The sequence below is a fragment of the Ochotona princeps genome, chromosome 13 (assembly GCF_030435755.1).
Source record: "Ochotona princeps isolate mOchPri1 chromosome 13, mOchPri1.hap1, whole genome shotgun sequence".
NCBI lineage: Eukaryota > Metazoa > Chordata > Mammalia > Lagomorpha > Ochotonidae > Ochotona > Ochotona princeps.
In genome coordinates, this window is record NC_080844.1 from 33,314,971 (window position 1) to 33,337,671 (window position 22,701).

Consider the following 22,701-nt stretch of genomic DNA (forward strand, 5'->3'; position numbering starts at 1 on the left):
GGAGGCAGGGGACAGCGAGTTGTCCCCTAGAGGGACCATCCCCTGAGTAGGCCTAGCGTCAGCCTCCCTCCTTCCGTCTCACATGGGAACAGACTTGAGATTCCTGCCAGTTACTGCCTTGGCTGTAGTTTGGTTGGAGTCCAGCCACTGAAGGAGCAGAAGGTGGCCTGGGCAGTGAGTGCTCACAGCCAGCCCTCCTGTGCCACTCAGGGTTCACCTTGGCATTTTTGCACTGGATGTAGAGAAGTCTGGGGTCTTGGCAGGCTCTTTCCCAGCCAGTGCACAAATACTGGGAGCTTGGGAGGTGGGGGACTGTGTTGGGGGGGATGTCGACCTGGCCCAGAACATACAAGTGGCTGTGTAGACATGCATACAAAAATGTAATGACATATGGGCACGGGTGTCCACATGAACTGCCACACCAGTTTGCCCACACCCTAATTACTCTTTGGGATCATCTGGCAGGGGTGGGGTGGGGAGGGGAGAAGACCTGCTCAGGGCCACAAGGCCTGACATGACCACCTGCCCAGACCTGGGGCTGAGTGGTGGATGCAGAGCTGCCACACCCACCAACCCCTCTGGGCCGTTACATCCTTGTGGCTAGCAGGCAGAATGTCCCTAGAGGATGTGCCCCCTACGCCCGTAGCTCAGCTCCACGGCCCATCCAGCTCACTAGCTTCCAAAGAGCATGTCCATATTTGGAAGCTGCCTGGGCCCCAACCAGAAGCATCTTTGGTCCCTGGAGGCAAGAGGCCAGGCAGCCTGCAGGTCCCATCTCTTCCAGCCAAGCCTCCTGTGGCACAGAGCCAAAAAGAAAGTTGAGAGGGTGAGGCAGAGGGGGCTGGCGAGTAGTCACATCAGTCGGGTCCGCCTTCCACTCTGGGTCAGAGTTCAGCCACGGGTCACTGCAAACATTGTTACTGCCCAGAGGAAATTTCTTTTAAGGCTCTGAGACGCACATTGCTCTACTTAGAATGGGCTGCAACGTGTTTTATGTGGAGGTTTGAAGTTATTTATGGCTTGCTGGCCCTTGTATTGTGGCTGGGCCTTGAGTTTGTTTCTGCAGCCCAGCCAGGGCCTGGGGGAGGCTGGGAAAAGCAGCACAGAGGAGGGAGGAGGTGGAGGGGGGCCTCACCCCAGGATCCGAGCCACGGCCCCAGCAGCCCTTTCTCTCAGAGCCCAGGTCCCCTGGCGCTCTGGCTGCTTGTCTAGAGGCAGCATACCTCCAGGGCCCCTCTGCCCTTCCTCCTGAGAAAGCCAGACAAGATCAGCCTCACAGCGGGGTATGGGTCTGGGGAGCCCTGCTGCTGCCCCATCCTAGGAGCGGGCACCATAGCCTGCCTGGTGCTCCCAGGACAGGCTGCCCAGCTGTGCCCCTGGTTTCCTGGGCAGCCTTGGGGTGGCCTGCTCTCTGTGTAATGGGGGCACTGGGGAAGTATGGGATCCGAGCCTAGTGTGTGTGGCTGTGGGGAAGAAAGGCATGTCCAGGCAAGAAGCTGCAGTTTGGAAAAGGCAAGGAGAGCTGCCCGATGGGCCCCCATCCCCAGTACCAGGTGCTGGGGCCCTGTGGGAGGAACCTTAGTCTGACAGTGCCAAGCTAAGTTGTGCTGGGGAACTGGCTCTAAGCAGGGGTCTCATTTCAGACAGTGGCTGTGGGGCTAGGATGTCTTATCCAGGCCTAAAAGTGCAGACCCTTTTCCCTGAACCCTCACCTGCTGCCCTCTCCTATGTGGGGGTGCTAGGCGTGGGCACGGACCCTGCATCCCTCTATGGTTGCCACCCTTGGAACTTCTCAGGACATTGACAATGTGTCTGCTGTAAGTGGACTTTACTTATTTATTTTGCGAAGAGACAAAAAAAAAATACCTTCTGATTTGTAAGGACCCCAAACTATGCCAAGAGGAGGAATAGAAGCTGTTCCTGCATGGACACCTGATGGTGATGACTGGGACTGCCAAACACGGTGTGGAGAGTCGGGAGCCCCAGCAGGTGCCTGGGAGTCTAAGGCAGGCATAGCCTAAGCAGGCAGTAGGATGTTGGCATGTGCCCCCTGGGGCTCAGCCCAACTGGCTTCACTGCGAACCCAACCAAGGCGTGCATTCAGGGCTCTCCGAGTAGAGCCAGGAGGGAGGAGGTGGTCCCTGCCCCCTCCCCCACCTCCAAACCAGTGCAATGGGGCAGCTGTTAACCAAACTCCACAGAGTAAAGGGCACCCAGGGAGCCCTCTGGGACACCTGCCCCTCCCCCCACCATCTGTGTAGCCATGGAGGGGGCTCTGGCCAGAGACTGAGACCCCCTGATCCCAGAGGACTGACAGCCTGGGTTGTAGAGAAGACCAGAGCATCATCTGACCCTAAAACTAGAATCCTCTGTCAGGCTGGGTGATCTCCCCACCCCAGGGCCCACTGTGTCTGACCACAGGGCTTGTCCCTTGAGACCCCCTGGAGTGTGAAGATAGGAGCAAAAGCCGAGACAGCTGCGACCCCAGCACAGCTTCCCCCCACCCTACCCTCAAGGTGAAGGATGTCTCCCAAAAAAGTTAGGAGAGGAGGTACAGGTGCCTGTGGAAGCCATGAGGTGTCCATGATCTACACAAACACACCAAGAAATGTCTGGCAAGATCAGGGGCTCTGGGGACGGGGAGAGGAGCATTTGCGGAGAGTCCCAGTGAGAGGTCCGGCTAGATAGCAGGGAGAAGGCGTCCCAGAGGGCTCCTGTGTGAGCCAAAGTTTCCAAAATAGCAGAAGCTACTCTTTACCTCTAAAGAAGCAGAATTGGCAACTGCAGGTGCTGTAGGAACTTCTTGATCCTTCAGTTCTGTGACTGACTGCATATGGCCAGGGGGCAGGGGCTGGGGTGTGAATTCCTGTGTGTCCAAGGCATGGCACCACCTGTGAGCCAGGCACTTGACTGATGAGCTCGTCCTTGACTCCTGCTGCCCCTAACGCTGGCCTGGCTTGGGGCACCCCTGACATCTCCAGCTCATCTCTATACTCCAGGCCATCTGCCTGGCCCCCTACTCCTTTCTGGGTCCTGCAGACTCTTTTCTTTGTCAAGGCCAGGGTTTGTGGCCACAAGCAACAGGACACCCCTTGCATGGCACACATGGGCGTGATATGTACATGTGTGTCTACACACATGCTGGTGTAGCATGCAGCTCATTCTGCCTGCCCTCTGGTGCTCCCCACTGCCTCCCCCTTGTTGTCCCAGATGTCCTTGCTGTAGCCACAACCTGCCACGTCCTGGAAATGCTGGGGCTGCCCCCCAGAGGACTGGTGGCCACTGGCGGCCCGGGGCTGCCGGAGAAATAGAATGTGAACCCCAGGCCTAAGGGCTTACTTATTTAATTAAACACAGAAAGATGCAATGAGCAGAACCTGCCTTGTGTCTGTCTTTTGTTCTCAGTGTACTGGGTGCTAATAATGAGCTGAAAGCCCATTAGCCTCAGTGGGAAATGGGACTTCCTGCACCTAGTAGGGACAGGTCAAAGCCCTGTCTGTCCAAAGGGGTGACAGGCACAAGAGTAACATGGGTGAATCAAGGGCATGAGACCCCACTGTCTGCCACCCACCCACCCAAGTCAGAAGCCACTTCCTCCCTCTGGGCTCCAGAATCATCCCCCGCTAACCCCAATTTGCCTAGCCCCAGGGGAGCAGCTGGACACACTCCCCGCTCAGGCTGTGGCCAAATGACAGTTCCTGGGTCCCAGCACCTTCAGCCGGCTTCCTGGCAAGTGTGGACGTGCTGAGGTGGGCACAGGAGCAGCTGTGAGCAGCCTGCTTCTTTGGGAGACAGAGCGAGCAAGTTCTCCTTTGCTGGTTCACTCTGCAAATGCACCTAACAACAGCTGCCTGGGGTCACAACTAGGAGCAGGAACTCGTTGCGGGTCTGCCATGTGTTCAGCAGGGACCCAAGTACCTGAGCCGTCATCACTGCCTCCCAAGCAGTTGGGTATGGAACACAGGCTCTCTCATCAGCTAGGCTGAAGACCTGCCATGGATGGGACACATGTATCCCCAGCCACTGGGAATCCTACAGAGCAATCCATGTCCATAAGGAGCCCGTGGACAGAAGCACACCTCAGTAGGCCAAAGCCACCGTCCGCAGGCCAGGCAGCAGGAAGGAGCACAAATGACCACATTGCCCCAGCTGGCAGTCACCTGTCTGCTTCTGGGGTGAGCTGGGGAACCAGCCTCTGTCAAAAGTAACAGGGGTTCGTAGCCTCAGTTCCCGCCTCCCATGGCAGCTGCTAACTTAGCCAGGCACTGCCAGTTCATCCCCCTTGCTCACCTAGGCTGGGCTGCCTGCCCCCTGTGCCGCTTACCCTCAGACCCTCCCCCCAGCATCAGCGTTTGGAGTCAGCCACGCCTAATTTTCAAAAGGACTCAAATGTGGGTTTTGTATAAAGCCCTTCGTTTTTCCTAAGCGTTGGCTTCTACTGCCAACTGCTGAGAATAAAAACAAACATTGTGCGTGACACACACATACACACGGTCAGATACGTTCCTGGCCAGCAGCAATATGGTGCTGTGAGTGCTTGGACTCGGCCTGAGCCCAGCGTCCCTGTGTTCCTGGCCACCTTGGCTGTGGCTGTCACCCAGGTGCTTTTCAGTAACTTGGCGTCTTCCTCTGCACCAGTATGAAATGTCACCCCCTGCTTCTCTCCCTCCCTCCCTCCTCACCTCTCCCCTCTCTCTATTCTTCCCTCTCCTTCCTCTCTTCCTTCTTCTCCTTCTCCCCCTCTGATGTTCCAGGAGCACCCTGTGGCTCTTCCAGGAAAACTCGTGCCACTGCCACAGCAGCCTCAGGCCCGGGGAGCCAAGTTGGGGCCTTGCTTTGGCTTTCCCAACAAGGCCCACCTGGGCTCCTTAACGTTTAGGTTTCAGGAATCGGGCGGTGCCTGGGCTTGCCTGGTCTGAACACCCAGCCCCCGCTGCCGCAGCAGCCACTGAGTCGCTGCCAGGAGCGCCGAGTGCCTCCCTGGTTTCGGGGGCTCTAAGGGAGCACCTGTGATGGGGGTGCCTTCAGCTCATGGTTCCCTCGGGTGAGGGCCCTGCTGCCCGATCTTCAAGGCTCTCACGGGCAGAAGAATGCTTGCCCCAGAGCTCTGCCTTTTAAACCAACCCCTCCCCTACTCCCCCATCAGCCCGATTGAATTCACCTGCCCTAGTCCTCTACCGGCAGAGCCCGCCTCCTGATGCTGTGGACGTAGGGGGTGGGGCAGTTCCTACAGGTGCAGCAGAAACCTAGGGAGTAGGTGGGGCCAGGTGCGCCTCCCTCACGTGCCAGAGCTACCCCGTGCACGTGACAGGGATGCTTACCTATAGGGCTCACCTGTGCTTCCAGCCTGCGCTTTCTGGGTTCAGCATGGCACTGGGCATGCCAAGAAAGCTCCCCACCAAGAAAGCTGCAGAGAGGCAGCATGTGCAAAGACCTGGGGGGTGAACGGGCCGTGGGAAGTTCTGAGTCGGAGCAGTTTTCTGTGGCTATGGCAGTGATAAAACAGAAGTAGGAATGGGAACTGGGGCCTGCATATGCTATGGCTTGGATCATGTGACCTTGAGAGCTGTAGGAAACCACAGAAAGGCAGAGAACATGTATGTATTTTCTGCAGCCACTGTGTAGTGGTATGTTTGAACTTAGCTTCTAAAATCAGATGGCCCTGGTTCAAACCCTGGGGCAGTTGAGACCTCTCTGGGTTTCTATCTTCAAGTATAATATGGGAATAATAAGGGAGAGAAGTCAGAGAGCCCGGGCTGGAGAGGAGGGGACAGGCTCTTAGCACAGGGACCCAGGTGGCACAGCCGCTGGTTGCTGCTCTTGCTGCTGTCCCTGCCACAACCACTCAGGAGAGAGGAAAGCCAGGCCTGTGCCCACACCCTCTGCCCACCTGGCCTCGCAGGAGGCTGCCAGGCCAGCCACTGCTCATACTCAGGTGCCACTGTCCACACCTCCTCTCTCTTTCCCTGGAGACAGTCTGGAAGAAGCAGCCCAACAAGGCAGGTCTGCTGCCCTCCCCACGGCGCTCCCCGCTCCCCCGCCCCACACTCTCCCTGCCAACCTCACACCCACCCCGCCCCAATAAGGCCCCTGAAGTTAATAAAAACACAAATGTTTGATTTGGGAGGAGAGATGCAAGCAGGGGTGCCCTGGGAGGACCCAGGACAGAAAGGGGCTCTGCGCAAGGCCAGGAGGCGCTCACTCACCACAGGACCTCCGGTCCTCCCACTTTGTCTCCTCACCTCATCCCCATCACTTCATCTGTGGTGGAACATCTGGTCCCAATATGGGGCTGATTTCAATAAAACCAAGACACCCCTCTTAGCCCTGCCGGACTTGGAAGAAGCCAAGGAGAAATCCTGTGGTGTGCCAGCAGGAGCCCTGAGAGGCAGGAAGGGGGACAGGAAAGAGGAAGGGGCTTTGTAACCATGGAGCAACAGGACCTGCCTTGGGGACGGCTGGAGCAGGACCCACATCCTCAATAACAGAGGTGGGCACACCTTGGCAGCTTTGTAAACCTCCACCTGCCTGTCCCTGGTCTCTCTCCTTTCCTGTTGCCCCTCACTAGGCAGGAGCTTAGGCGTGTATGAGTCCCAGATGCCTCTGGAAGTGAGAGAAGACACACGGAAGTTGTTTCCCACACACGCACGTGTGTATACCACCCTCACACACCTCCCCCCCCCCCACATACACAGAGCTGCCCTTCCTCCAGACTGGGAAGGCAGAGAAGCTGTAGAGGGTCTGCTGGACACCACTCTCTGGTTCCTGGCCCCTCTGCTTGAAAACCTCCCATGCATGCATGTGTTACTTTAAAAAAATATATCTATTGGTCTTTATTTATGTAAAAGGCAGAATGATAGAGGAGAGACAGATCAAAGGAAAGAGGAAGGGAGAGAGGAAGAAGGAAGGGGGAGTACAGAGAGGGGAAGACAGAGAAGCAGGACTTGAGGGGAGGGGAATTTTCTATATACTGGTTCATTCCCCAAATGCGTGCGACAGTCAGGGTTGGGTCTGATCAAAACCAGGAGCCCAGAACTTCATCCCGGTCTTCCATGTAGGCACAGGGGCCCAAGCACTTAGGTCACCCTCTGGTGTTTTTCCTAGACTATCATCAGGGAGCTGGATCAGAAGTGGAGCAGCCAGGACATGAACCAGCACCAATATAGGAGGCTTGTGTTGCAGGTGGCAGCTGCACCTGCTGTGCCACAGGACTCCCCCACCCCACCTCCCCACAGGCAGGCGTTAAATTCTATTGATCCAGGAATTGCTGCTGCTAGCTAGCTAGAGCACCAGGAAAAGAAGACAGGAAGACAGGAACAGCAGATTGCAAATCAGAGAAAAAAGTGAATGAAAAGAAAGCTGTGATTCCTAGAAATTCCCACCCCACCCACCCACAGCTATTTCTAGCGATCAAGCAATTCAGCCCTCTAGGATCGAATGACAAAGATGCCTCTAAGCTCCACAAAAATGGCTTTATGTTTGCAGGCCATGGACTTAGCTTAGTGGGCTCCATGAACAGAGACCCAGCAGGGTGGGGCTGCCCCATCTGTTCCTGGTGTAAGGAGGGAACAGAAGTGGGCAGGAGCAGGGACTGTGACAATGGCTTGGTCTTATTCTCTCTCAGGTGTGTAGAAAGCATGGAAAGAAGGCGGCTTTCTAGCGTGAGCAGGGAACAGAGACCCACTCCCCTCATTCTGGGCTACTACTCCCACCAGCAGACTCCTCCCCCCCATGCTCCCCTTGGCTGAGCCCTGGGCCTTGAAGGGCACAGATCCGGGATGCTGAGCCATGTTGCCGCCCTGCAGCGACACTAAAATGACGAGGAATATTCTTGGAGGTCCGGGGAAAACTGGCAAAAGCGGCTGCGTTTTAAAACCTTTTCTCCACTGCTCCTGTCCCCATCTAAGCTTTCTTACCCGCTTCTTCACCACCGTTCCTCCCATTTTCCGCCCCCCTTCTTCCCAATTCTTCCCGTTTCTGTATTCCTCCCGTCAGGCCCACCAGAATGTCACGAAACAAAAAGGAGAGAGACAAAACCAAAAAGAGAGGGCGAACCAAAAAAGCCGTTTATTGCCGAAAGCGAGCTGCTTATACACAGTTCTTCCACCAATCGCTTCTGCCCGTGGTCCACGGAGCGCTATCTGATAGGCCAGCAATCGCAGCGAGGGAGAATTAGCCTATCCTTGTGACTTCCTGCCTGCCCACTGGCGGGACAAGTCCCGCCTCCTGGCACTCGGCCAGCCGCCATCTTGAAGCACCTCATCCATGTGGGGTCGGCCGCTCCCCACAGAGCCAGGCACCCCACACACTAACAGCACTCAACCCTCCACTGCTCAGTCAAAAACAAGAGCAGTGAAAGGCATTCTGCCAATTCATCTGTAGTTCCCAAAATACAGCAGGTCTCCAGCGTTTCAAGAAATTTCAGTTGGTTTGTTTGAGAGGCAGAGACAGACAGAAGTCTTCCATTGGCTGGTTCCCTCCCTAAACCTAATGCCTCCAACAGCTGGGTCCAGGCGAGGTCAAAGCCAGGAGTCAATCCTGGTCCCCCTGGGTGGGGAGGCAGGCTCCCGAGTCCCTGAGCCATAGTTTGCTACCTCCCAAAGTGTATACTGCAGGAAGAGGGACCAGGGAGCACAGCTGGAACTCAAATCCAGGAGCTCTGATTTGGGATGGGGTGTCCCAAGGAGCATCTTAATAATCTGGAGCTGGCTGATGCCACTACATAGCAGGCTAATCATCCTCTGCCTGAGGCACTAGCATCCCATATGGGATGTCCTGGCTACTCCACTTCTGATCCAACACCCTGCTTATGGCCTGGGAAAGTAGCACAGGTGGCCCAAATCCTTGGGCCCCCTGCACCCACCATGTGGGAGACCCAGAAGAATCTCCTGGCTCTTAGCTTTGGATGGGTTCAACTCTGGCTGTTTTGGCCATTTGGGGAGTAAAGCAACAGACAGAAGACCTTATCTCTATACATCTCCCCAACTCTGAGTTTCAAGCAAAGTAAGCTGAACGGAAAAGAGCAGGAAAGAAAAGGAAAGGCTAGAGCAAATGCCGTCCTTGGACACGGATCAGACTCTCTCATAGGCCTGTGTCTCTGAGAGGCCTGCTGAAGACACAGCTGCCTGGGTTCTACCCCAGAGGTCTCTGTTTCAGGGCACTGAGGGTTGACATGTGAGCAAGTGCCATGGGGATGCCCATGCCGCTGGTTCCATGTCCAGCACTGAAATCATCTCCTCTGTTCTCAGATATAAAATAAATCCTCACTGGTGTGCAGTGGGGCCTGGGGTCTTAGGTGCCCAATGGACTCAGGGAATCCTGGGAGAGGCACAGCTGATACCACCAAGGCCAGCTGAGGTGAGAGACACTGCACAAACATGTGCAGGTGTCCAGCTGTCGGCTAGCACCCTCTGATCTCCAACTGGTCTCAGCACTGCCTCGTCTTGCTCCTCTGCCTCATCACAGAGCTTGGATGGGCCTATCCGCGGCTGTGCAGGGGCCATCTCGGGGTGCCTGCTCACTCCAGGGCCAGGTGGAGCTCTGGGACACGGGGGTCATGAGCATTCAGTCCTAGCTCTTGGCCCTCCATGTGCCTGCTGACCACTGTCTTCACATCTGAGTTTTCTCTGCCCCTTCCTTTTGTCCTGCGAGGAATGGCCCCTCCTTGGATGCATCCCACCAAGGTCCCACCACAAAGAAAGTTGCTCTTGTCTGGACAGAGAGGCCTTGGCCTGGGAGGGGCAAGCCCTGGGTTTGCATGGGTATCAGTCACAAGGAAGCTATGGTAGACGTCTGAGCGCCACCTCCCCCTGCAGTCTGGCCCCCCCGCCTCACCATGGGAAGATTTATGAAACAAAGGGCAGACAATTAAACGAAACCCTCAGTGCAGAGGCCCCTTCCCACCCTCCCGCACATCCACAGCAGAAGGAAAGGGTGACTGGATGCTGGCTCAGAGCAGCCTCAAACGAGAAACAGGAGCTGGCACTGTGACACAGCAGGGAAAGCCAGTGTCCTATATGGGCATCAGTTCGAGTCCTGGCTGTGCCACCTTCCATCAAACTGCCTGTTAATGTGTCTGTGAAAACAGTGCAGGATGGTCCAAGTGCTTGGGCCCCTGCTCTTGTGTGGAAGACCCAGCTGAAGCTCCTGGCTTTGAACTAGCTGATGTGGCCATTTGAGGAGTGAACCAGCAGAGGGAAGCTCTTTCTCTCTCTCTCTCTCTCCCTCTCTGTGTGTGTGTGTGTCTTGCCCTCTCTCTATAATTGTCTTTCAAGCACACACTCTGCTGGGTCAGGATACACAAGCAGTTGTCTCGTAACAACTCCAGTATGAATGATCCTAATTGGGAGACCAGGAAAGGAACTCCTGCTTAAAGTCACACAGTTGGTTTGACGCTAATGTGTACTGGGTGCTTACTGCATGCCAGGTATCACTTTAACTGTTTTACACATACGGGCGCCCCAGAGTAATGAAGTAGTTGGCACTGGCAGGCTGTGCTTTGGTAATGTACACTCCCTGGTCTCAGGCTTAATGTGACACAGACTGATCCTTCACCTGCACAAGTCTGCTGGGGGTACAAGGGGCACTCCACAACCACTTCCCTTCCTGCAGTGAGCCAGGGGCCCGGGTAGCTTTGGTCTAAGGGCTCAGCCTACCGGTCTTCAGCCAGTGCTAGTCACATGGCCCCTGCTCCAGCTGCAGGATGTGGGGACATGTGGGGGAACAGATGGAATGTTTGGGTCCTGACTATCTCAGCAACAGGTGAATCCTTTTATTATGTCCATTTTCAGACAAGAAAATCAAGACAGGGAAATGTGGTAACTTGGGCTGTCATAACCGACAACCACAAATTGGATAGTGTGACACCTGGTGGTTCTGAGACCTGGGTGTCAATGGATTTCCAGGCCTGTCTCCTTGCTTCTGGGGTTTGCCAGCATGGTGGGCGCCCCTCTGGTTCCAGCCTCCACCAAGATGGGGCTCTTCCCTGCACTGCACATGTATAGCATCTGCTACATGCCCTCCTCCCATGAGGCCCCTAGTCATACTGGGTCAGAGGTCAGGTTGAGCTCATCTCACCCACATGTGCACATGGCCCCTGCTTCCATGCAGCCACACTCTGGGACACCCACATAAGAATCTGGGGTGCACGGCTCGGCCCTCTGCACATGTAAATCTCACCTGTTGGGACATGACGGCTGATGACCAGCCCTGGTTAGCATGGGCATTTGAGGAGTGGACCAGAGTATGGAAAATCTCTGTCTCTCTCTTTCTCCCTCCCTGTCTCTCGCATCCTGCCTTTCAAATAAATATACAGAAGTGTTTTAAAATATTAATTCATAGCATATTAAAAAAAACTTTAAAAGAAGTATGCCCTTGCTTCTTGGAGATCAATGGAGGAGTCAACTTCTCTTTCCTTCCTTCCTTCCTTTATTCTTTCTTTCCTTTTTTAATATTTATTTATTTTTATTGGAAAGGCAGATTTGCAGACAGAAGGAGAGGCAGAGAGAAAAACCTTCTGCCCGCTGATCCGCTCCCCTCCTCCCCTCTCTGTATATCTGAATTTCCAATAAAAATAAAATAAATCTTTAAAAAAACAAACCTAAGTCTCAGAATAGCTAAGACAGGGACAACATTGTGGCTAAACAGGTAAAGCCGCCACCTATAACACAGACATCCTATATGGACGCCAATTTGAGTCCCAGCTGCTCTTCATGGGATCCAGCTCTCTGCTAATGTGCCTGGGAAAGCATGGGGACAACCCAGAAGAATATTCTACCCGGCTTCCAGCCATTGCAGTCATTTGGGAAGTGAACCAGTGGATGGAAGATCTCTCTGCTTCTCCCTCTCCAACTCTGCCTTTCAAATAAGTAACTATCTTTGAGAAAAATAACTTACATAGTCTTGACAAAGAATAAAGTAGGAAGAAGTACTCTGCCAGGCCTTAGGCTTTCCAATCCATCTATAGAAATGAAAACAGGGTGGCACAGGATGGCACAGGACACCGGGACAGGTTCCAGGCTGCTAGCTTCAGCCCAACCAGCCCTGGCTGCTGTGGCCACTGGAGAGTGAGCCAGCAGATGGAAGACCTCTATCTTTACCTCCCTTCTCTACAACTCTGTCTCTCAAATAAATAGACAGATCTTAAAAAAAATGGTATGATATGAGCAAATGGACAGACGTGTATCTATCAATAAACATGTATAGATCAATGTACAAAACACCAGACTCAGTGCAGGAGACAACCTTAAGAATCCATGGGTAACCAGCATCTTCTTACACTTGACATTGAAAGCACAAGACGGGCCCAGCACAATGGCTCAGTGGCTAAACCTCACCTTATATGCACTGGGATCTCATACAGGTGCTGGTTCATGTCCCGGCTGCTCCGCTTCTATCCAACCCCCTGCTTGTGGCCTAGGAAAGCAGTGGAGAATGGCCCAAAGCCTCGGGACCTTGCATCCACATGGGAGACCTGCAAGACCCCTGGCTTTGGATCAGCTCAGCTCCGGCTGTTGTTGTGGTCACTTGGGGAGTGAACCAGAGGGCAGAAGACCTTTCTGTTTCTCTTTCTCTCTGTAAAACTGCCTTTTTCAACAAAAATAAATATTAAAAAAAAAAAGAAAGCATAAGACAGAAAACACTGATAAATTAAACTTCACAGAAATTAAATATATGGACATCAATTGTATCCTGATTTACATAAGTGGTAGACACAATAGCAAACAATAGAAAAATTATAATATCAACTTGATATTTGATAGTAAATAATTAGTCACATTTATATGTGATAATGTGATATTGTCATTGTGATTTTTTTTCAAGAGTATTGATCATTAGAGATATCTACTAAAATATTCATCAATGAAATCATGCAAAGTTGAGGATCCGCTTCAAGTGAACTTTAGGGTCTGACACTGTGACATAGCCCGTAAGGCCCCCTCCTGGAACACCAGCTGTTCCACTTACCAAACAGCTCCCTGCTGATGTGACTGGGCTTGGGCTCTTAGCTACTTGCTTCCATCTGGAACAGTCCTGGCTGTTGCAGTCGACTGAGGGATGAACCAGAGGACAGAAGATCTTTCCGTCTGTCCCTCTCTTTCTGTAACTTTGCCATTCAAATAAATCTTTTAAAAAATGAAATTCAAAATACTATATTAGATGAATGTTGTAGTGATACTCTTCCCTACTTCCCCTGCAATATAGTATTTAATATTTTAGATTTTTAAAATTTTGTTTGAAAGGCAGAGTTAACAGAGAAGAGGGACAGAGAGTTCTCTCATCTGCTGGTTCATTCCTGAAATGGGCACAATGGCTGGAGCTGAGCCAGTCCAAAGCCAAGAGCTTCCTCTGGGTCTCCCAGGTGGGTGCAGGGGCCCAAGGGCTTGAGCCATTCTCTACTGCTTACGCAGGCCATAAATAGGGAGTTGGATGGGAACCAGTTCTGTGGGATGCCAGCACCACAGGCAGAGGCTTAGCCTACAATGCCACGGCACTGGCCTCTACTCTTTTTTTTTTTTTTTAAGATTTACTTATGTTTATTGCAAAGTCAGATACAGAGAGGACAGACAGAGAAGAAGATCTTCCACTGATGATTTATTTCCCAAGTGACTACAACGGCCGGGGCTGAGCTGATCCAAAGCCAGGAGCCAGGAACTTCTTCCAGGTCTCCCATGCGGGTGCAGGGTCCCAAGGCTTTGGGCCATCCTCGACTGCTTTCGCAGGCCACAAGCAGGGAGCTGGATGAGAAGTGGAGCTGCTGGGATCAGAACTGGCGCCCATATGGGATCCCGGCACATTCAGGGCAAGGACTTTAGCCGTTAGGCCACTGTGCTGGGCTCTCTAATCTTTTTAAAAAGATTTATCTATTTGATGCACACAGTGACAGAGACAGAGAGAAAGCTCTTCTAACTGCTAGCTTATTCCCCATTACATGACTGCAACAGCTAGGGCTGGGCCAGGTGGACACTAGGAGCCAGCACACCATCTGGATCTCCCACTAGGGCGGCAGGAGTCTAAGCACTTGGACCATCAACACTGTTTTCCCAGGTGTCTTTGTGAACTGAATAAAAACACAGCAGCTGGGACTCAAACCCATTCTCTCACATGGGACACCAGTGCCCCACCTGGTACTTTAACCTGCTGCACCATGATGCAGGCCCCAGGGTCTGATTTTTCAGCTTCCAGACTCTGTCCCTGCATATCACCCTCTCTCAGCCCAGCATCTCCCTCCAGGGCACCAATGCTCCCCTCCTTCCCTCAGATGGTCTGTCATCTGAGCTTGAAAGGACTGAAAATAAGCAAACAAACCTAACACTATAAAGCACTGTGTGCTGGAAGCTCTGCCTGCTGATCTTATTTTAGATAATGGCAAGGATAATAACGAATCAGCAAGCATAACACCCCTGGAGCAAGGGCTGTCAGTGTCTGCGACTTACAGATGGGGAAACCAACTCTAGGAGCAGATATGCACTTACCCAAGGCCACAAAGCTTGGGGCAAGGTTGTACAAAGCCCCTGTGTCCTACCTCCTGCCTGCTCAGGCCCCCTTTGCCCCTGCAAGGGCTGGGGTACCCATCTCTGTCTGGAGGTTAGTTAGAAGTCCCAGGGGGCACATGGAGCCCTCCAGCTGGCCACAGGTGGAAGCTTCTGAGCAGATGCCAATGCTGGCTTAGAAAACCCTGCCCGGATGGCGGGCCTATGTTTACCCTGTGGCTACCACACCAACAAAGCCTCCTTGTCTGGTCCGGGGACAGGCAGGGTTTTAAGGACATGAGTTTGGGACCAGGGTTGTTTACTCCCAGGACTACGCTCCCTGTCTCTGAAGAGGAGGAGGTGTTGTCTCCACAATGTGGACACCCAGGCCAGCCTGGCTGCTCCCTGCCCAGGCACCCAATCCCACCTGAACACCTGCCACATGAACACCTGAACACGCACACACGGGCACAAACACACAAGCATGCACATATATTCACAACCCTCTAAGAAACAGGCAAAAGGAGAAAAGGTTATTTCATGAGTTCATCAATGGCTTCATGGGAGTCCTACACAGCTAATGTCATTTGAGATGTTATAGTATACGTGTGTGTACACATGTGAGTAACCGATAGGTATATGTGTGCATAATCTCACGGGCCTGGTGTAACATGACAAGATAGACTTCCTTATGCAAAAACAACTAAGGATTCCCGAGGGCAATGGCAGAGCACTGAAGCAGGTGCCAGGCCTCTGGGGATACAAAGCCTTCCGAGCTATGAACACGGAGCCACCGCCCAGCATGCCCAGGACACAGGCTCCACACACACAACATACACTGTGGGTGCCTACCTTGGGCACTTTGCTGCGTGGAAAGCTCTGGCTTTCACAAGGTTCTCTGAGGTCTGTGACTTTGCAAAGTTTAGGAGAAGGCCAGGGACTGGCGTGGCAGCCTGGGTTAGGACACACAGTGTGCTGTTTACCACTTGTGGTATCTGGGTCAGACCCCTTCTTCCAGAGCCCAGTTCCTCATCTGTACAATGGGTTGTAGTAACACAGTTCCTCACACAGGCGCCCACAGGCACAGAGGGCACGCAGGACCTGCCGCCAGCAGAGCTCCCAAGAGATATCAGGTCTTAACCCCTTGCTTCTGTCTGAGATCATTAAAGAGTCTCGTCATCCCGGGCACCTGGCAACACATGCTGCTGTTTCTGACAACTGACCTGACGTCAGAAGGCATGAGCCTAAGGGGCATGGCTGCCCAGCCTCTTGAGCCTTGCCTGTGGGTGTGACCTCACCACTATGGCCCAAGCTACCTGGAACACAATTGTTTAGTTTTTTAATTATTATTATTATTGCAAAGTCAGATATACAGAGAGGAGGAGAGACAGAGAGGAAGATCTTCCGTCCGATGGTTCATTCCCCAAGTGACCGCAATAGCCGGTGCTACGCTGATCCAAAGCCAGGAGCCAGGAACCTCCTCCAGGTCTCCCAAGTGGGTGCAGGTTCCCAAGGCTTTGGGCCGTCCTCAACTGCTTTCCTAGGCCACAAGCAGGGAGCTGGATGGGAAGTGGAGCTGCTAGGATTAGAACCGGCGCCCATATGGGATCCCGGCACATTCAAGGCGAGGACTTTAGCCATTAGGCCACTGTGCCGGGCCCAACACAGTAGTTTGGAACAGACAGCAGCAACTGCAGAGCCCTGGGGGCTGGTAGGCAGACACCTGCAGGCTACAGTCAGAAGGGGCTGGGCCTTCAAGGGGACCTCATAGTGTCCATGGCCAAGATCACTCAGGACACAGTCTCTCTGCATCATGAGGCATCCAAGAGAGGGCTCTTAGGAGTCCTGGGGCCTGGTGGCCCTTGGTGGCCCACGGGAGTCGATGCTGTCACTACCTGCTTAAGCAAAGCTACTAACACAGGAGGACGTTTACCTGGGCTCTTAGTTTAGACATCCCCATTGGGGTGACATCCAGAGCGGGTGATGGAGAGTGGAGCACACGTGTGTGTGCAGGGAGGACCACACATGGCAAGTCCAGACACAGAGGGAGAGGTAGAGTTGAGAGCTGTGCAGCCACCCCTTCGTGAGTACTGCTTACCACAGCACGCTCATGGCGACCCACGGACCTCTCCTACCCTGCCCCCGAGGCAGCCTAACTGCACTGGACTCAGTTTCCAAGTTCCTAGCACCCTCAGTTTAGGACTCTGAGATTTAGCACCGACACAAGTTGAGAGCTGAATCCTGTCCAAACCATTGTGCGGCTCCCACTTCCCCCACCCCCACACACTAGTCCCTGGGCTGGGGTGGGGTTCTCTGCTGTCCTCCCAGGTGTCCCCACTGGGAGAAGGGCCTAGTGTCTTTGCCTCCCTGTGGCCTCTGGTGGGTCCTCTCAGAGACTCCTAGCTGGTGGGGTGGGGGAGGAGGTGTGTGCCATGGGCAGGCTCTGGAGTCTGGGAGCAGGAGCCACGAGCCTCACAGGACCTCAGGCAAGTTCAGGTGCAGATTTCTGCAACAGTAACACGCAGGTGGGCAGTTCCGTGTCTCTTGGTGGAGCCTCCCTAGGCTACACACCCAACGGTCTTTTTAACATGAATAAGAACATCTTTGTACTGAGGGGAAATGCAGGCTGTCCATTGGGAAGGGAGGGCAGACAGACAGTGGACAGTCACATGGCAAATTACAGGCAGCTCTCCTTAAAACCTGGTAGGGACTGGCACATGGTGTAGCCTGTTAAGCTGTCACCCGCTGTGCCAACATCCTACTTGGCCACTGGTTTTTCTGATCCAGCTCCCTGCTAATGAGCCTTGGAAAAGCAGCAGAGTATGAAACAAGCACTTGGGCCCATGCACCCACATAGCAGACACGGAAGCAGCTCCTGGCTCATACCTTTAGCCAAGCTCAGCTCTGGCCACTGAGCCATTTGAGAAGCGCATCAGTGGATGGAAAGATCCCTCCCCACTCTCCTTTTTTGCCCTTTGCCTTTCAAATAAATTAAATCAATCTTAAAAGTATCCAGGACACCTGGCGGTGTGGCCTAGCAGCTAAAGTCCTCGCCTTGAAAGCCCCGGGATCCCATATGGGCGCCGGTTCTAATCCTGGCAGCTCCACTTCCCATCCAGCTCCCTGCTTGTGGCCAGCGAGAGCAGTCAAGGACAGCCCAAGGCTTTGGGACCCTGCACCCGCGTGGGAGACCCGGAAGAGGTTCCTGGTTCCCGGCTTCGGATTGGCGCGCACCGGCCGTTGCGGCTCACTTGGGGAGTGAACCATCGGATGGAAGATCTTCCTCTCTGTCTCTCCTCCTCCTCTCTGTATATCCAGCTTTCTAATAACAATAAAATCTTTAAAAAAAGAAAAGACAAATGTCCAGTGCTGCGCCGATCCGAAGCCGGGAACCAGGAACCTCTTCCGGGTCTCCCACGCGGGTGCAGGGTCCCAAAGCTTTGGGTCATCCTCGACTGCTTTCCCAAGCCACAAGCAGGGAGCTGGATGGGAAGTGGAGCTGCCGGGATTAGAACCGGCGTCCATATGGGATCCCGGGGCGTTCAAGGCGAGGACTTTAGCCGCTAGCCCACGCCGCCGGGCCCTGTATATCTGACTTTGTAATAAAATAAATAAACCTTTTAAAAAAAAAGTATCCAGGACATATTTCTAAATGAAAAATGAAAAGTGCAAAACAGTCTGATGAACCATTCAGATAAAAGTAAATTTTATGTCCTCTGAACATATAGGTTCAGGAAGTTCAGAAATATACAAAGTGGCTTCAGAGGTTCCCAGGAAAATAGAATGAAAGACTAAGTTTATTTTGGTGCAAATATTATTACAATGCATGCATACCTGACTTGTAATAGGCATTTTTCATGAGCTTTTTGAAGCCCCCCAACCATATTTTAAAGTGGCTACCATGGCTGCCTCTGAATTTGGGGCTACAGGGTGGCCAAGGAGAGTTCACATCTCCCCTCCTAGTGTCCTCCTCCCAGCCTGGGAGGTCTTCACAGTCCCCACAGCTCCCAGCAGGAGTGAAATTCCTCCTCCCAGGGTCAAGGCAGGCTGTGCCACCCAGCAGCCAGGGTGGGAGTTCTTAGGGGACTGTAAATAACCAGCTTCCCGGACAAGGACAATAAAACTGTTAGAAGTTCTTTCTGCTAACTGTGCTCCAGGGGCCAGACACAGCATGAGGTGAGTGTTGCCAGCTTTGCAGGGCTCTGAGCCTGTATCTACTCCCTCCTCACCTGCCACAGCTGCACAGATGCTGGCAGAAGATCTGGAACCCTGAGTCTGAGACAAAGGGCTTTGGAGGATGTTAGCACAAGCACGTTCCCCTTGGCTCCTGTGCCAGATCTGGAGATGGGCCCAGGTGGAGGCTGTGCTCCCGGCCAGCATCTGTCACAGCCAAGCAACTCCAGGCTTGGGACAGTCCCAGTCTTACAAGGGGATTCCCAGCCAACCTGCCCAGTGTTTGCCCTGGAGAGAAGACACTACCTCTGGCAACCCTGGAAGAACACACGGTGCCCATCTTCTGCTATTTGCTATGTAAATGTCCTTGACTGGATAGCCCAGAGCCAAAGCTGCCACCAGCCAAGTAGTGGTACCAGGAGTCCAGGGAGAACTGTCTCCCATACATATGGCCAGGGTGGTGAGGCGCTAAGGGTCTGACTCCCTCCCCAGGGTCGCACAGCTGGGCCACAGCCCACTCCAAAGCCCTTACTTCTTCCTCTTGCCTCCAAAACAGGCTGCTGGGAGCCAAACAGCCACATCCATTGCCGCTGCGAGGGAGAAGCCACTCAGGGCTCTCTGCATGACTACAGGGCCTGCCCATGGCTCGTGGGGCAGGCGCTGCCCTCATGCGTCTGGTGCCCAGGATGTGGCTGTCTGGGCAGGGATGGTGCCTCCCATGCCGCCCCTGGGTGATGTCACGCAGGAGATGGAGAGGAGGATGGGGCTCATAGACACAGGGAGAATGCTGATTCTTTGACAGATGGGGGAAAAGCCACAGTGTTCCCTGTGTGGTTAAGTACGCAATGTATTTATGGAGCCAAAAGCGCTGCTGTTCATGTCCAGCCCCCAGCCAGGAAACGGGCTGGGCTTGTTTGTGTCTCCTCGGGCTACCTAACCTCTGGCAACCTGAGCTGAGTTTTCTGAGTCAGGCTAGACCCTGTCCCCCAGCTCTGTGAACCCCCTTTACCCAGTTTCTGGCCTCTGGAGCCCACTCCTCCAGGCTTGGAGAACGAGCAGGGAAGGCTCAAGTATGGCACTGCATTCCTCTGTCTGTTGTTTTTGTTTTTTGGGTTTTTTCCCTATCCAAAAGGTAGACAGAGACAGACAGACTAGGGAGCTCTTCCATCTGTCAGTTCACTCCCCAAATGGCTGCAACAGCCATGGCTGATGGAATCACCGGAGACAAATCAGAGGGATGCATGTCCGTTTACTGGCAATTAAGCACAAGCTTATATAGGGTAAGGCAGAGAACATAAGGTTGGAGGTAGCAACAGTAATTCTATAGAGTAAGAGAATATATTATATATTACAAGGCTAGTCAACCAGCCTAAAGGTCACAGACATGCTTAGTGGTCACATACATCAGACATCGCCGGGTGGCACTATGTAGCCCACCCACATCCTGAAGTTGGTTATTTTCATTATGAACAGGTGGGAGAAGGTGACCCAGTTACCAGAAAATACCCAACTCCAAGAAGCGGCTAACACAGGACCCCAAGTGGAACCCTGCATACCTGAAGTATCTTACACAGTCACACAGCCTTGGTCCTCCCTCAGGAAGTTGGGGGGAGGGTATTGTTGCCACGTGAGGTTTTCTGGGGGCTTTGGACTCCTGGCCTGTGAAGGCCCAGGGAGGGTCGCTAGCAGGACCAGCCAAGCCAGGATGGGACAAGACCTGGACTCCTGGCTTTAGGGGAGGAGGTGCTGGTGGCAGAAGGCCTGGTCATGTTACAGGGCCAGGGTTTAGAGGGCCATGTGCTCCTCCTGAGCAAGTATATCCCAAATGACAGGGTGGGGCAGGGGAGGGAGGCCAAGGAGAGACAGGCCTGCCTGTCCACACTTTCCTGCCTGGGCCGGCCGGGAGCTGTACATACAGACACCTGGAGAAGGTGAACTTGGAGAAGCCCACCTGAGTGAGGCTGGACACCTGAGGGCAGGCATGACCCTGGGGATGCACCCCAAGCTAGGCAGGTGATGAGTGGCTGGCCCCTCCCACTTCACGACAGACGATTTCTGACTTGCCCCTATATAGCAGCCCCACCACCAGGGCTGGCCACATGCCTCGTTACCACTGGGTGTCTGCTGCAGCTCTGACCCACACGCTTAGGTCACCCCAGGGAGCTCCGCCCAGCTGGACCTCGTCTGGCAGCCCCACTGTCTCCAGGACCCAAGGATGTCACCACCACTCACTCTTTCAGTGTCAAAACAGGATCTTGCCCTGTAGTCCCAGAGGGACAGTGGAGAAGCAAAGGCGGGGGAGGAGGGTAGAGGGAGGGCTGGGGCCCAGGTTTGCAGGGAGGCCAGTGGGCGCTGAACTCCTCAAAAGGCAGCTGGGAAAGAGGCGGCACCAGGCCTGCATGGAAGTCCCAGTCCTCAACCAAGGTGGGTTAAGGTCAGCAGTACCCACCATGTTGGTTCCATATCCATTTGACATGACACAACCAGGATACTACCTCTGTGGTCTTCCCCAAACCACATCACCCCCATACAATCAGCAGAAAAACATCAGAAAAACCCAAACTGAAAGGCATCCTGTAAAACTTCTGACCCACACACCTCAACAACTAAAAAGAATTTAAGACAGCAGCAGTGGACATGGGGCCCCTTAACACGGGGCCTGATAGACTGTGCAAGTCACACACCTGTGCAGCAGTCCTGGGCACAGGGTCTAAGAAGCAGGGAGCAGAGGTCCCCAGAGCTCAGAGAACACGTTAAAGGACACCCTGGGAAGGGGCCTGGCCCCGGGGGTAGAGGGCGTGTCAGTGGGCAGGAGCTAGTGCCCTTCCGGCAGGACACTCAGCGCAGAGATGGGATGAGGCTGGGCTCTGTCCATGTGAACCGGGCAACCCCCTACCAGGAGACCCCTGCGTGCACAGGGCTGCAGCATTTGGGGAAGTCAGAGCCAGGCAAGGCCCGGTCAGGACGCGGGCTGGTCACTGGCAGCCCCTGAGGTGTCCCTCTGCCTCCTCTCCCAGCCCTGCCCTAACAACAAACAGATCAGCCGGAGGGGCAGGGAGGAGGAGGAGGAAGGCTGTGTTAGCTCAGGGCTGGAGTACCCCCTCCGGCAAGGGCCCGGCTCTGACCTGCTCTGGGGTGTGTGTGCAGGAGTGATTGCCCAGTCAGGGCTAATTCTAAAACACAGAATTAGCCAGTGAACAGAAAAGAATATAGAAGCCACTACCGATGTCACTCAGGGCATTGGGGCATTTGACCCAGTCCAGCTACAGCAGCCTCTGGGTGAGAAACAGTGTGCCTTTGTGTTCATGTTCAAGCGAGAGGTGAGTCCTCGGGGGTCCCTGTCAGCCTCTGTGCAGGACACAGAGGACATCCCAAGCACAAAGGGCATGAGGAGTCTGTGTCCTGGCTCTCTGCTGCTCATCTGCTGTGTGACTTGGGTCAAGTGTCTTGCCATCTCTGAGCTTTGTTTCCTGGATCAAACGGAAACAGGGCTGGTCCAACTGAACTGAGCTCAAGCATGGAAGAAGCCTGCTGTCCTCACTGCCCTGGGGCCTGGCAAGGTATGGAGGGACACAGGCTGGGTGAGGAAGAGTCCCAGGGGAGAGGAGGAGGAGGAAGAGGGGCCACCATCAGTTTCCTCAGTTTGTCTGCAAGGTCAATCACGTGACTAGACCCACCCTCACAGGGCAGCGTGAAGATGGTGGACTGCACAGGCTTCCGCCACTCTGCGAAGGACAGCTCCGCCCTGGGGAGCAGCAGTTGACAAGTCCAGGTGAGCTGTGTTCAGTGTCTCTGTCCCTTCTTGCCCATGAGCTCTTTGGTATCCCACAGAAAGAACACCCCAAGCCTGGCTGCGACTCCAGACAGCTCACCTGTGGCTGTGTGGACAGGACCTGTGGCAGGCAGCAGCGGGCCCTGGTCACATGTGCCACTCCGCGTGCCCGCAGGGGTGCAGGGAGGCAGACAAGGCTTGAGCCCTTTGACAGCCTTGGGGGATTGCCAGGCAGAGCAGCATGGCGCTCTTGTAATTGCTAAAAATAATACAGAGAAAAAATTT